The sequence below is a fragment of the Rattus rattus genome, chromosome 4, assembly GCF_011064425.1.
Source record: "Rattus rattus isolate New Zealand chromosome 4, Rrattus_CSIRO_v1, whole genome shotgun sequence".
NCBI classification, from domain to species: Eukaryota; Metazoa; Chordata; class Mammalia; order Rodentia; family Muridae; genus Rattus; species Rattus rattus.
In genome coordinates this window covers 50,072,374-50,087,298 of record NC_046157.1, presented here as the reverse complement: position 1 = coordinate 50,087,298, position 14,925 = coordinate 50,072,374, and positions in this window count along the sequence as shown.

Below are 14,925 nucleotides of genomic sequence, written 5' to 3'. Positions count from 1 at the left end.
TACCCTGAGTGAGCTCACAGTGATGCTAGTGCGTTTAAACCGGAGAACAACCGGACGGGCTGTGAGCTTTGCATCAAGGCTGGTGTATGTCACAGTGAAGGAGCCGGATTAGAGGCCGTGCAGAAAGTTTCTGCGGAATATTTAGGATTTGGATTGAGCCTTAGTAAGTGGGTAGAATCACGAGCGAGCTGAGCCTCTTCCAGGGAAGAAAGAGCAAGGCACGAGGAGAGAGGGAGACAGTAATACTAGGTAACTTCTGGAAGTGGCCAGAATTAGTGCGGAATGGCTTGACCTGCATCAATATTGTTTATAAGGCCAGAAAGGGGACATAAGCTAAAAGCAGGGTGCAGGCACGAGTGTGTCTCCCTGGCTTCAAAACTCATGTGAACAGGGTGTGGAATTGCTGAGGATTCTGAGCTGGAGAGCGATATGCTGCTAACCAGTCTGTTCAAAACGTCCTGAAGACCCTTTACAGGCTTCACTGGGCAGAGGAAAGCTTGGCACACGGAAAAGCCAAGCTGGAGACCCAGGGTGGTCTGGAAGAGAAGGTACGGCTTGATGTGAGAGCGGCATCCTGAAAACACAGCGACCCCAAGAGGACCCTATTGGACGTGCCGGTCTCAGGGGCTGATGGGAGCAAGGAACCCTGGGTAGTCGGCTGTGGCCTCCAGGTAGCGTTGGTTGCTCTGAATCTGTATTGATAGGCAGGGTGCCACCGTGAACATCCACCACTCCACTGGCCTGGAGACACCACATAACCTCACCCGTCAGCGGTCCCAGCAATCTGAGTCGTGTCGCTTGCTTGGAATACTTGTTGAGTTGTTTGTTTGAGACAGGGGCTCATGTACTAAGCTGGCCTTGAACTTGCTACACAGTCATGTCTGGCCCCAAACTCCCAATCCTCCTGACTCCTCCTCCTCCCAAGTGCTGGCGTTGTAGACAAGTGTTCACTTAACACTGCAGGCTGTTCTGTGTGCCATGACGCGCCTCCTCTGTTTCCTGCCTGGCTTCCTTGCACACTTGAATACTGAGGTCCTTTGGAACTCACGCTAGGTTCTGTCTCTTTCTCTCTATACTTTATTTGCGTGGCTCCAAGACTCACTAGAAACTTATCCCCAGCCTGCATGACTGTTCAATATCTTCATTTAAACCAAGTTCAGAAGATCCAGAACTGTACTCCAGTTATCCCTCTTCCCTAGTGACTGAAAAACCCGCACTGGTGACTCGGGGTCACCCTGGACAGTTCCTCCTCAGCGGACTTCTTCCTCACCCCTCTACAAGGCAGTCACCATGTTTCCCCACTGTACAGTCATTCTGCATTAGTTTTCAGCTTTCATGTTTCTGTGATAAAAAGGCAACTTACAGAAGGGAGACTTTATTCTGGCTTATGGTCCCAGAGGGCTGGAGTCCACTATAGCACGTGCAGCACGGGCATGGCTGCGTCAGAAGCAGGAAGTTGAGGGCTTCCACCCGATCCCCGAACTCAAAGCAGGCCTTCAGTGACTTCCTCTAACAAGGCCACACCCGCAAGCCTCCCCATACAGCAGCCAGTGTTCACACACCTGTGCCTAGGAGACTTCTCATTGGAACTGCCAGACCATCTGACTCTCCCCACCCCCGCCAGCACTCAAGTGCTCAGTTTCTGTTACTTTCCCACTTTAATTACGGTTGTCAGTGCACCTGCTTTTAAAGTGTTGCACAAGGGGGGTTGGGGATTTAGCTCAGTGGTAGAGCGCTTGCCTAGCAAGTGCAAGGCCCTGGGTTCGGTCCCCAGCTCCGAAAAAAAAAAAAATGTTGCACAAGGAGTTGAAGACGCGGCTCAGCAGCTAAGAGCGCTGGCTACTCTAACAGAGGATCCAGGTTCAATTCCCAACACCCATGTTGGCAGCTCACAACCATCTGTATGTAATTTCAGTTCCAGGTGTTCCAACTCACACAGCCATACATCGAGGCAAAACACCAATGTACCTAAAAATTACGTTAAGAAGTAATAAAATGTATAGGTGAAAAGCAAGTTAGACCTTCCTCTTCCCCAGAACCTTAACTATCCAGCCCGCCTTCCCAGAAGGTGGCTCCTCCTCCTGGTTTTTGAGGCAGTCTTTCAGGGGCATCATGAAAATAAAAACATTTACACACTCTCACGTTTCACACCAACAAGGCACGCACTCCAGGCCTTTCCTCACCTGCTTTTCGTGCAGAATGGTTTAGAATCTTCTCCTAGCAGCCATTCTCAACCTATGGGTCTCGACCCCTTCAGATTTCAGATACCTTTTGTACATAATATTATATTATGATTCATAACTGTAGCAATATGACAATTGTGAATTAGCAGTGAAATGTATGGTTGGGGTCACCACAGCATGAGGAACTGTATAAATGGACACACAGTTAGGAAGGTTGAGAACTGTGGGATTATTGAAGTTAATATAGGTATTGTTTATGGGTAAATCAAAACTAGTTTAATGGGAGCCTTTTATACTTTTTCAAACTTTTCAAGCCTTTTATACTTATTCAAAACTATGAATAGCAAGTTTTCTCAGATTTATTATCTTTGCTTTGTTTTTGTGCGTGTTTGTGTGTGTTTCATGTATCTTCATGAAGGCAAGAGTGTATTGTTGGATCCCTGGGAACTGGAGTTTCGGGTGGTTGTGAGCCTTCAAACATGGGTGTTGGGTATAGAACTCGGGTCTTCTGCAAGAGCAATCCAGGTCCTTAACTCTCCAGCCATTGCCCCAGCACTGACGTTTCCAGACTTTCTGTTTCTTTCGGTTGGCTTTCCTTGCTCAGTTCAGGGGCTTATGTCAGATCTTGAAAGGTCTTCTCTACTCACACTGTATTTTTAAATTTCTACGTATCTTCTTCCATACTTAGAAGATGAATTTTTCATTTCACCATTATTTACTACTAATAATTAACCTTTCTGAAATTTCCAGCCTTCCTTGGGCTGTATAGTTAATCTGTTGTAGCAAACACTCTCACTTCCTACTGACTTCCAATGTCTCATTTTTAGGTGAGCGACTCTTACGTTTATTCCATTACCTCTGTCTCGACATGCACTAGTATCACACTCTTTCAAATTCACTCATTCATTCACTTATGTGTTCTGTGTGTGTGTCTGTCTGTCTGTCTGTGTGAGTGTATATTTGAATGTGTGTTTGATTGTATGTGAGTGTGTGTGTATGTGTCTGAGTGTCTATGTGAGTGTGTATTTAAGTGTGAGTGAGTGTTTGAGTGTGTGTCTAAGTGTGTAATTGAGCATGTGTGTGTATGTCTGAGTGTGTGTTTGTCTATGTGGGTATGTGTCTATGTGAGTATATATTTAAGTGTGTGTCTGAGTGTGAGTATGTGAGTGTGTGTGTATGTATGTGTCTGAGTGTCTATGTGAGTGTGTGTTTAAGTGTTAGTGTTTGAGTGTGTGTCTAAGTGTGTGTGTATGTGTGTCTCTGAGTGTGTGTGTGTGCTTATATACCTTTGTGCTTGTGGGGGTCAGAGGAGGCATCAAGTGCCCTCTTCCATCATTTCCCGCCTATTTCACCGAGGCAGGGTCTCCTTGAACCTTGGACTCGTGTCTTGCTAGGCTGGAAGCCAAGGAAACCCCAATGCCCCTCCAGACTCACTCCACTCAGAGCTTGGGTCTCAGGCATTTGAAGAGGCTGGCTTGGTCACCTGGATGCTGGGATCCAGACTCCCGCTCCCAAGCTCATAACAACTGAGCCATCTCTCCAGCCCCTAATGGCACAATTTTAATTCCCCTGGCTTTTCTGGATTTGAGTAGTTGTAACATTAGTTTGCATCTAAACTTCAGACTTAGTTTAAGTTAAAAAATAGCTTTAGGGTATTCACCACATTCAGTATATATTATATATATACCAAATAAGCCTGCTTATTTTCAAATAAAACGCAAACTCTCTAATAACACTGAAGCGTTTTATTTATATAGATCTTGCATGTTTCATGGTGAATGCAGCCAATCATCACCTGTTCTTCAGACAGGAGTATTTGTTTCTCACAAGCCAGTCTTTTCCATGCTGAGGACAGCGGGTCCTTTTATATTAGTTTTACCTAAACATCTCAGAAAATTCTCCATCTTTTTTTTTTTTCTTTTCTTTTTTTTTTTTGGAGCTGGGGACTGAACCCAGGGCCTTGCGCTTGCTAGGCAAACGCTCTACCACTGAGCTAAATCCCTAACCCCAAAATTCTCCATCTTTAAAATAGTTTTATTGTTACTTATAATCCCATAGGCTTGCCTCAGAGAATAGCTCAGGGCATGAGGAACTTGCCGTGCAGCTGTGAGGTCTGAGTTTGGCTCTCAGCACTCGTGGGAAAAGCCGCACGTGGCCATGCACACCTACTATCCTGGGACCAGGAGCCGGAGTCAGAAGGGGGAAGCCAGCCGACCTCAGCTAATCGGTGATTTTCAGGTCTGAGCAACAAGGTGGATGACTGCTGAAGAGCCACACCGAGTCCAACCTCCACACACCACACAAAGTCATGATGTACACCTACATGTTCTCCATCTTTAAAATAGTTTTATTGTTACTTATAATCCCATACGCTTGCCTCAGAGAATAGCTCAGGGCATGAGGAACTTGCCGTGCAGCTGTGAGGTCTGAGTTTGGCTCTCAGCACTCGTGGGAAAAGCCGCACGTGGCCATGCACACCTACTATCCTGGGACCAGGAGCCGGAGTCAGAAGGGGGAAGCCAGCCGACCTCAGCTAATCGGTGATTTTCAGGTCTGAGCAACAAGGTGGATGACTGCTGAAGAGCCACACCGAGTCCAACCTCCACACACCACACAAAGTCATGATGTACACCTACATGTAGCACACACATGTACACCGCACACAGGGAACACTTTTATCAAACAAGGGGGCATACAGCCTTAGTATCTTTAATCCCAGTACTTGGAAGGCAGAGGCAGGTGGATCTTTGTGAGTTCAAGGCCAGCTTGGATTATATAATGAGTCTCAGAACAGCCAGGGCTATACAACATACTGTGTGTGTGTGTGTGTGTGTGTGTGTGTGTGTGTGTGTGTAAAAATATTAAGAGGCAAATTCATTGCTTAATGTGTACACCAAGAGAAAGTTAAGACTCAAGTATTCAACTCCCACCTGAAAAGACTAGAAAAATTAGACTGAATTTTAAAAATAAGTTATATCAGGCTGGAGAGATGGCTCAGCGGTTAAGACCACTGACTGCTTCCAAAGGTCCTGAGTTCAATTCCCAGCAACCACATGATGGCTCACAGCCATCTGTAATGGGATCTGATGCCCTCTTCTGGTGTGTCTGAAGACAGCTACAGCGTACTCATATAAATAAAACAAACAAGTCTTTTTTAAAAATAAGTTGTATCTGTCTCTTGCGTGTACAGTGCATTATGTTGGCTGTGTTGCAATTTCCTTGAGACAAACCTTTCATTTTGGATGGCGAGGTGGCTCAGCAGGCAGCTAACGGCACTCACCGCCATCACAGCCTGAATTTGGACCCACGTAGTAGTGGAAAAGGAGACTCATACCTTTCAGGTGCCTTCTGAACCCCACATGTGCATTATGTGTGTACCTGAACATGTGCATGTGCATGTGCATGTGCACACACACACATACACACACACATACACACACACATACACACACACATATACACACACACTCACACACACACACACAGACCCCTAAGTGAGTGTAATTTTAAAAAGGAATTATTCAAGACCCAAGTTCCTAGAGCAAGAGAACCGATGAGACCAGACTAGATCTCCGTGTCCCCTGTCCCTACCCTCCAGATACTGTGATTGCCAAAGTCACCAATTCCTTCCAGGCGTGAGGGGTTTTCCTTCCAGGCAGGGGTGGTGCCCCTTCCCACCCCAACATCTATCTATGAGTCTGTGATATGGCTCCACACTCCTGTTCAAGGCAGGGACTGGCACTCTGAGAGCCCTGATAAGTATACGGCCCCATTTTCCTCCAGGTCAGATCTCCCTGACTCTGTCATCTCAGGACTCTGGGCTTCTACCCTCCACTTCACAATTCCATCTGCAAAGCTCAGAAGTTACCGCCATTTCTGTTATCTACCACGGATTCTTCCTCCATGTGGGTCTATACTGGAAGAAAATGTCAAGGTTATCTTTGGCCATTGGAAGGTGACCCAATCCTTGTTACTCTTGGGGTGATCTTTCCTATATCTCTTTGTAGCAAAAGCAAAGGAATGCTGCACAGTCCCCAGTGCCACTCCACTCTGGCTTGCCGGGGCCAGGGTGGCCATCCTCTGACAGACAGGTTTCCCACTGAAGTTCCTGCCACTATATCTTCAGGAAGCTCTATCTGGTGGGAGGAGAGGAAGGCCGGAAGCAGATGGCCACCTCTTTCAAACCACACTGAAAGCCAGTTTCTCTTGGTTGTTAACCATTTCCTTGTCTAGGGGCTGACCTGCTGTATCCAGTCCTCACTGTTTTTGCAGTTCAGTGATGATTTTGTTCTCTGAGAAGCATTCATCTTGTGCTCAGTACAGATCAGGTGCTGGGCTGAACACTGAGCTAAAAAACAAAACAAAACAAAACAAAACAAAAACAAAAACAAAACAAAACAAAATACTGGGAGCTGAGGTCTGTGCCCTAAAAGGCCTTCCTTCCGCCTGCAGACCAAAGAGGAAGTCCACAATAAAGACCCAGGAGACATTTGCTTTCATAGGGAATGGGGTCTCCCAGGGGAAGAACAGCAGCCGTGGAATAACCACTTGTGTTAGCAAGTACACATTTCAGAAGCCCCAGCAAAGAAGGCAGAGGGGCAGATCACAAAGGGATGGGGACTCCAAACCTTTGAGTTCAAACCTCGCCCCAGTCCAGCCGGGCATCCTTTAAGCTTTTCAGCAAGCGACGATACAATATGGAGTTTTATAGTCTTCCTGTGGCCTCAGGAAGCAGGGTAAAGGACAAAGGAGCCAGGGAGGCTGGGCGGAGGCGTCAGTGCTTGATTTTAGTGTCAATTCAGTTTGGCTTTTTAAACGGGATGCTTAACATTTTTAAAAATCTTGGGCATAAGTGTTTATCACTGGGACATGGGGTTAGCAGCCCCCCTCTGTCCAACCTCTCTACTGGCCTTATCCAATAGGAAGTGAGACACAATCGATACTTTTCTGCTTACAAGGTCTGGAGTGGGGACTGGAGAGATGAGTCAGCAGTTAGAAGCATGGGCTGTTCTTCCAGAGGGCTTGGGTTCAGTTTCCAGCACCGCACTGCACACCATCATCTGGACTCTAGTTTCAGGTCATCCAACGGCCTCTGCTGGCCTCTGAGGGCATCACATGTACGTGATGCACAAACACACACGCAGGCAAGACACGCATACACGTAGAATACAAACGAACAAAAGACACTCAGGAGAGCAGCCCCTGCACCTTACCTGAGCAGCACAGTAGAGCTGGTCCTAGTGGAGTGGGCACGGGTGAGCTGGCTCAAGGGTTTGAGCCCAGGAAGGGGGCTGGTGCAGTGTGGGAGAGCCCTGGTGGCATGGCTGCAGGTCAGCCCTTTGCCAGCTGCCACAGGAAGGAGAGCTGGCCCCATCTCTCACCTGGGCAAAGCGGGAGAACGGGCCTGGTGGTTTGGCTTGAGAGAGCTGGCAGGTTGACCAACTCAGCTAACACCCAGGTCCAGACCCAGGGCACTGGGTTAGGGCACTGTTTGCCCTAACGTCTACTTCATCTGTGAAGCTGGAGCACGTGAAGAAGCCAGCCCTGCAGGAAAAGCTGCAGGGTCTTCGTGACACAGGACAACAATGGGGTATCCAAAGGGAGTCCCAGTGAGGAGAAGCCAGAGGCCTCCAACCAGACCGACCAATGACTCATTGCAGTGAACATTTGCAAGTAAAGCTGTTTGGGCAAAGGGTACGCTGTGGGACACAGTGCAGCTTCCTTGGTGAGAATCTTTTTCTTCTGTGTGTGGCTTGGTTGCAAAGACAGAGGGTGGACATGGAGGGGAAATGAGTCAGGTTGAGACGCACGATGTGAAATTCACAAAGAATCAAGAAAAAGCTAAAAAAAGTAAACAAAAGAAAGAAAAGTCTGGAAGGAAGTACAGATGTGGGAATGGACGGGTGTGCGTGCGCGTGCGTGTGTGTGTGTGTGTGTGTGTGTGTGTGTGTGTGTTGTCTCTCATAAGATGGCTTTTGACATTCGGCTTTGCCTTTAAGCTGATGAAGGTGTAGGTGGAGAGATCCTTTGTTATTTTTGCAGTTTTGGATATGGAAGTCAACACTCACCAGTCTAGTCCTCTCTGTCCAAAGAATGGAGGAGTCTGTAGTTAGTTTCTGTGGTGTGTTGAAAAAAGACCTATTTATTTTATATATGTGAGCACACTGTCGCTCTCTGCAATTAGAAGTCTTGACAAATGGGCCATCATGTGGTCCTGGGAATTGAACTCAGGACCTTTAGGAAGAGCAGTCAGTGCTCTTAACCACTGAGCCATCTCTCCAGCTCCAGCCCCCTTGTTTATTGGGACATTGTCTCTCTTCAGTCTGGAGCTCACTGACTAGGCTAGGCTGGCTGACCTGTTAGCCCCAGGGATCTCCTAGGCTCTGCCTCCCTAGTGCTGGGAACCCAGCAGTGCACACCTTGCCTGTCTTTTTTTGTGGGTGCTGGAGATTGACCTAGGCAAGTCCTTCACTGACTGAGCTAACTCTTAGAACTGCAGTTTTCAAACTGGATATCAGTTGGGGCGAAGTGCCAAGCGGACAAAGGACACTTCGGTTTGAGACACTGGGCTGTCCCAGAACTATGGGGATGTACAGTGACCACTCTGCTGCTATAGCTCTGAGGAGGAGTCTGCTTCTTTAGGCTTCGTTGACTAATCCCTCTTTCCTCTGGCAATACAAAATCTCATCCATGTCAAGCACAGAAAACACCCATTTCTTGCTGCCATACAAGCCAGTCGATGGCTTCAGACCTTTGGAGATAGGACAGAGGAATCAGAAAACAGCACAGTCTTTTCCTTCATTGCTGGTTATACGCCAGCACTCAGGAAGCTGAGTCAGGCAGAGTTCTGTGACTTTGACACTAGCTTGGGCAACAGAGCAAGTTTCAGGCAAGCCAAGGCCACGATAATGATACCCCATCTCTAATAAAATGAATAAATGGATAAATATTTGAAAGTAAAAATCAAAATAGAGCTGGTGGTGTAACTTTGTGGTACGGCAGGAGACGTTGAGCTCAGTCTCTGGTACACACAGACAACAATCCAGGCACACATGCACGGGCACACACAAATACAAAACAGCACTTAGGTCATGCCAGATACGCTTGAATGAGTCAAAGGTGAAAACCCAGAATCCATGGGCTGGAGATGTAGTTCAGCGGTAGAACATTTGCCTGGCATGCAGGAGGTCCTGGGTTCTAATCCCCAGGTACAGAGAGAGAGAGAGAGAGAGAGAGAGAGAGAGAGAGAGAGAGAGAGAGAGAGAGAGAGATTAGAAACAGAGTAGGTAAATGTCATTGCTGCACTATTGACTTGATGCAAAGTAAGGGAAACGTTGAAATGCTGGTAGTGTTTAGCTGACGACCGGCGTCTCCTCCACACTTCGATGCCATGATGGCCAGGACAAAGGGCACCGGCGAGAACTGTTTATTACTGAGCCTTTGGAGGCTGACAAGGGTTTGCAGTCTGGAGCCTCCTACCTAACTATGACTTCCATGCAACCAATTGTTAATTCTTCATCAGCCTCATCGGGGGCATTCCTCTTTGTTCTGCTGACTTGGAGAAATTATTGCTTGGGTACTGTGCTGGCTGGCTTTATGTCAACTTGATACAAGCTAAAGTCATCTGAGAGGAGCGAACCTTGATGGAGAGAATGCCTCCATAAGACTTGTCTGTAGGCAGACCAGTAGAGCATTTTCTTAATTAGCGATTGGTGGGGAGGTCCCAGCCCACTGTGGGTGGTGTCATCCTGGGCTGGTGGTCCTAGGATCTACAATAAAGCAGGCTGAGCAAGCCATGAAGCGCAAACCAGTAAGCAGCACCCTCCACGGCCTTGAGTTCCTGTCCTGACTTCCTTTGAAGATTAACAGTGATATGAAAGTGTAAGCCAAATGAACCCTCTCTTCCCGACTTTCCTTGGATTATGGTGTTTCATTGCAGTGATAGAAACCCTAAGGCAAGTTGGTACCAGTGTGGCGGGGGGCTGCTGTGATAGATCTGACTGTGTTTTGGGGAGGACTGTGGATAGACTTTGGAAATTTGGCTAACAGAGCCATTGAGCGTTGAGAGCTCAGTGAGCTGTTCTGTGGGAGCTTGGAGGATAAGGATGTTGAGAGCAGTGCAGAAGATGGAGGCCTGGGTTTGGCAGGTTCAGAAGGAAGCAAAGACTCCACTGGACCATCTGTGTGAAGAATCTGTAATGTCTGATCAGCTGGGGCTGAGAAGTCAGCTGTGAATAGCCAGACAGTGGAGTTCCTGGGACAGTGGATGTTGGTCAGCTGGGGTTGAAGAATCAGCTGTGATTAAGAAGAGACCAGGAGTTGGGGATTTAGCTCAGTGGTAGAGCGCTTGTCTAGCAAGCGCAAGGCCCTGGGTTCAGTCCCCAGCTCCGAAAAAAATAAATAAATAAATAAATAAAAAAAGAAAGAAAGGAAAAAAAAAAAGAAGAAGAAGAGACCAGTATCACTGAGGTATTTCCTCAGTTGGCACACAGGAGCTGTCTTCCAGAGATGACCGATGTTGTACCTTGTGCTGGCGGCTGAATGTGGCACTGTGTCATCCATGTGGTCTTGGTTTTGAAGGCATGAAGCTGGAGCTTGGCACGGTGTAGCTGGGCTGCAGTCCCTGAAGAGAGCCCAGGAAAGGTTATTGGTGAAAACGTAGCCCAGTTTTTTTTTTGGTTTTTTTTTTTGGAGCAAGGGACCCCAGAAATTTTGGAGATGCCATTACCGTGGGATGACCACCAAGAGCAGCGGTGGAGCGGAGCCAGCCTGAACCTAAGATACGAGCTGAGCGCTGCAGAGGGCAGAGCTGGAGAAGGGACCCGACCCTTTGTAGGAGCCCAGAAGATCGTGAATGCATCCCAGATAATTGGACTTTTAGTTGTTTACACTAATTAGAGGTTTTGCTTTGTTCAGATGTGAATGTGCCCTTGTTCTTCCTTCTTGAAGGGAGAAAGTATTTAACTTCATTTTAATTTTTATAGGAGCCCATGGCTGGAAGACTGAACTTTTAAGAGATTTTGGATTTATTAAAGAGATTGGACTTTAATGTGCTAGAATTTGTAAGACTGTGGGACTTTTAGAGTTATGTATACTTTCAACGTGAGATCTTGGGAAGGGGTGAGAAGGGGAGACTTGTGGCTTCATGGTGAGTGATGTGTGTGGGTCAAGTCAATAAGGGGTCATTTGTGGTGGAGAGTTTTGTATCAATTTGACACAAGTAGGAAGCACCAGAGAGGAAGCAACCTCAATTAAGAAAATTCCTCTCTATGATCAGGCTGTAGGCAATCCTATAGGGAATTTTCTTAATTAGTGTTAATGGTGTGTGTATGGGGGGGGCACAGCCCACTGTGGGTGGGGTCATCCACTGGGCTCCTGGTTCTGGGTTCTCTAAGAAAGCAGGCTGAGCAAGTCTTGAGAAGCAAGCCAGTAGACCCTGTTTGAGTTTCTGTCCTAACTTCCTCTATGTGTGTGTATGAGTGTGTGTATGTACCTGTCTATGCACATGGGTGTGTGCAGTGTCACGAAGAGGTCTGAGGACAGCTTTCAGGCACCTGCTCTCATTTTTCTCCTAGTTGACTTATGTTCTCTTCTTCTTCTTTTTTTTTTTTTTCTTTTTTTCTTTTTTTCGGAGCTGGGGACCGAACCCAGGGCCTTGTGCTTGCTAGGCAAGCGCTCTACCACTGGGCTAAATCCCCAACCCCATAATGTATACATCATACAGCTTTCTGCCTGCATGTATGCCTGCAGGTCAGAAGAGGGCATCAGATCTCAATAAGGATGGTTGTAAACCACGGGTGTGGTTGCTGGGAATTGAACTCAGGACCTCTGGAAGAGCAGACAGTGCTCTTAACCTCTGAGCCATCTCTCCAGCCCTTTTTTTTTTTCCTATTCTTTTTTTTTGGAGCTGGGGACCGAACCCAGGGCCTTGCGCTTCCTAGGCAAGCGCTCTACCACTGAGCCAAATCCCCAACCCCTTATGTTCTCTTCTTGTTGAAATTTCATATTTTCTATTTATTATTTTATTATAATAAAATTCATTTATTTTTCTTAAAGTCCCAGGAAAAGAAATTGTTTTTTTTTTTTTTTTTTTTTTTTTTTTTTTTTTTTTTTTTTGGTTTTTTTTTTTTGGAGCTGGGGACCTAACCCAGGGCCTTGTGCTTCCTAGGTAAGCGCTCTACCACTGAGCTAAATCCCCAGCCCCCAAGAAATTGTTAATGATAGTTTATGAAGTAATCCTGACAAACACACCAACAGGATGAGAAGGAAATGAGTATCGCTTTCAAGACAAGGGAACTGTTTGAACTATATCTTGGCATAAAGCAGTTTAAAGTGCTGGCCCAGCACTTTGTTCAGGACCACGGCTGAAGGAAGCAGGGAGGAAGTCGGGGAGGACTTGCTTTGTGATATGCTGGGAGTGGAGGAAGGCAGTCACAGAGAAATTGGCTGGCTTGCTGAGTGCAAGGTGTTGGTATCCATGATGTGGTCTAACAACACGTATTTCATCTCTTTCTTTCATTCTTCTTTTTATCAGCAAAGAAGTCAATATAAAGGTGCCCGTCTTCCTGCCTTCTGGAGTGTACACCAGATATGCAGGGAGCGTAGGTTTCCAATAATCACATTTGGGGGCACCCAGTGAATTTGACTGAATTTGCCTGTAGGAGCATGGGTGAGGGATTATTTACTGGAGGAGCATGGGTAATTTACCAGTGCTTATGCCACTGAGGAGAATGTCTCTCCCCCAGCAATCCTTACCTGCCCATAGGTCCTCAGGGAGGTTTGAAAAAAGAACATCATTTTTACGGGTAATAAAGAAGGACACTCTGTGCACATATAGAGTGAACACCCGCATTTCCCTAGGAAACCCTGGAAGAATATATGCTACCACGAAGGCTATATGAGGATTTTTCTGGGCAATCTTATAAGCTTCCCGGCAGGAGGAAGTGCAATTTCCCCCACTGGATATCAGACAATGCACCCCAAGGAATTGGAATTTCCCCAGGAGTTGCAGGCTGGGAGAAGGAACAGGTCTCAGTGCCAGTCAGAAGAGGAACTTGGCAGAGGAAGAGATTTCATACCGTCTGACAACTTCTTAGACCACCTCGCACAAGAGAGGAGCTCAGAGTTTGTTTATGATGGGTGGGAGGGTACTTAGCAGGGACTGCTTAACAGAGCTTACTTCTTGACCTCTATCCACTGGGCCTCCTGCTCCTCTTCCTGGTGTAGCTAAGTTTAATAAATCTCCACGTTCTCACTACTATTTGTTTCCTTAATGTGTTAGGTTTTAAGAGTCCAGGTTTTGATCCAGCAGCTCTGGCAACAAACTCTGAATCTTTTTGTTTACACCATTATTACTCTTTCACATTGTTACGTTGTTTAAATGACCATACATTTTCTAGTTATTTTATTTTATTTTTTTGTTTTTGGACCTCAGATGCAGAGAACTGTTAGCTTCTTCATTCACATCCTATCATCAACTCCAGTTTCTATAAGGCCTTCATCTTCTTTTGTTTTAGTATTTTATATCCATGATTGCTTTTAAAATCTGAACAATATGCAGTCAAGTACCTGTCTACAAGCTCCAGTCTGTGGGCATAGAGGGAGAGGGGGTCGGATTGCAGGCCTGGCACTGTCCAGGACTGAATTCCGAATTGTTTTACTTCTTGCCTTGCCTGAGGGGCAGAGGTGGGAAGAGAACATCTATTCATTTGTCCTTGGAATAGTTGGTTTAACTCCCAGCAGGATTCCATCTACTCAACCTAATGGATTTAAAATAGTGCACCACCAAGATGATTACTAACTGGATGTGGGGGAGCCAGGAGAAACCTTGTTGGCACCCCAACGGGGTCTCTATCACAAATGAGGTGCAGACCGGACATCAGGGATGCATCTGTTCTTGGCCAGGGTTCAGTTGCCTCCAATTTTCCTTGCTCCTTGGTTTTTCCATCCCTTGCCAGTGGTTTGTTGTGTCTCTAGTTTAGTTTGTTAGAAGGACATTGGTCATTTAGAATCTGGGTCCAGCCCAAAGACCTCATTTTTTTTTTTTTTTTTTTTTTGACTTGACGGCTTCTGTGAAGACTTACTCTCCAAAAAACGCTTTGGTGTGGTGTGAACACCGGTTGCAAATACTCTTGGATTTGAATCCCATCCCCACCGCTCACTGGTTGTGTCATGCCAGGGTGTCACTAGTCACCTATCTTCTCTCTGTAGAATGGGCTGGACCATTTTCTGTGAGGTCTGGGTGTCCTAGAATGAGCTGCTTGGCAGTGACTGAAAACTGGGAGGACTGTCTTTGCTTTTTCACGGATGGGATTCTCACCTAAAATCAAAGCTTTAATTTCTGCCACCTGGTTAACACTAGACTGGTGCTTCTTCCAGAGGCTGCTGTGTCCCTTGGTTGTCACCAGCCATGATGTGCAGGCCACTTTATAGGTGACATCCGTATCAAATACTTGATAGCATTCCTGTCCCAAAACATGAAAACTTACCTGGTGTCAGGTAAGGTTGCCATAGTATGGGTTTGGGAGAGGGTACATCTCCTAGATATTGGGACCAACACTTCCTAATCCTGAGCATGTACAGCCTTGAGATTTTGCCTCACACTGAGTGCCTTCTAGCTTGACCTATTTCTTGAGACACCGTCGTAGTCAGCCAGTGTTACCCATAGGTTAAACAGATTTCCTCCTTTACCAGCTTTAAACATTTGATGGGGATTTTAGTTTTTAGCGTTGTGTTCGAAAAG